Consider the following 1,313-nt stretch of genomic DNA (forward strand, 5'->3'; position numbering starts at 1 on the left):
GCTGGCGCAGCTTTTCTGTCGAGGGGACAGTGTATCAGGTGGCTGTGGCAGGGAGTCACCACCCTGGCCAGCAGATGGAGCTAGGCACCCCCCACCCCCACCCCAGAGTCATATTAAGATCCTGAGGCCCAGAGACTGGGAAATGTACTGAGGTCACATATAAGGCAGGTCCAGAATTCCCAATACCATCTTCTAAGTTTTTCAAAATGCAGTGAATCTGGATACATAAAGCAGATTCATTAACCAAACTGTTCTAGAGCCATGGACATCTGATTATCTCCCAAGATGACATTTCCAAATGGAACAACAGGCAGAGGGGTCATGAAGATTCCAACCAAAATAGCAAACTAGAGGCAGACAGGTTCTAGAGATCTCTCCAGCATCTACCCCTCTGTTCACCCCTCAGAGGATGGATGGTAATCCATCCTCTGTTACCAATTGGATGGATTACACCAATCCATCCATCCTCCCATCCATCCATCCTTCCATCCACTCATCTTTCCATCTGTCCATCCATTTATCCATTCATCCTTCCATCCATCCATCCCCCTATCCTCTCATCTATCCATCCATCCATCCATCCATCCATCCATTCATTCATCCTTCTATCAGTTCATCAACCTGTCAACACATTCATCTAGTCATTTTTTTCAATGCATCCAGCCAGCCAGAAACACTCCTACCTCTTTGGAGGAGACCGTTCTCCACCATGTAGTTAATATTAAGGACTCTGTATCAGAGCTATCTGGGTTCTAACCCATAGACAAGAGACTTTACCTTTTTGAATCTGCCTCCTAACCACTAACACATTGTGTCTGGTATGCAGTAGAAGCTCAATAAACTGTAGCTGTTGTTATTGTCTTGGTACTATTATTTCAGAACCCTAAGAAGTGGGTGTGGAGTGTTATGACACTGGAGGTGAAGAAGCATGCATTTAGGGATGAGCTCCTCAGCCTCTAAGAAACTTTATTTTGTTGTCTCCATGCCCTCACCCACTTCTCTCACTCCCTGAACTCAGTCTATGCAGTTATCAGCTTCAGAGGATCATTGACTTCCCTCTGGGCCAAATTGTGAAATCACTGGCTTCAGCTCCCTTGACTTATGTACCCTCTTCCTTTTCCCAGGTTCCATTTCTCTTGAAGTTCACAAAGCCCCCAAGTTTTCCCCCACTCCCATCTACTCCCAGAATATTGGAAGCACTCATTTATACTAGAATATGAAGGTCTAATATGTACGCAATTTTTTTTTCTGGTTTCCTTACCTCATCCTAACCCACTATCTAGAAAGTTGTGTGTTCAAAGAGGGATCACCAC

The sequence above is a fragment of the Nyctereutes procyonoides genome, unplaced genomic scaffold (assembly GCF_905146905.1).
Source record: "Nyctereutes procyonoides isolate TBG_1078 unplaced genomic scaffold, NYPRO_anot_genome, whole genome shotgun sequence".
NCBI lineage: Eukaryota > Metazoa > Chordata > Mammalia > Carnivora > Canidae > Nyctereutes > Nyctereutes procyonoides.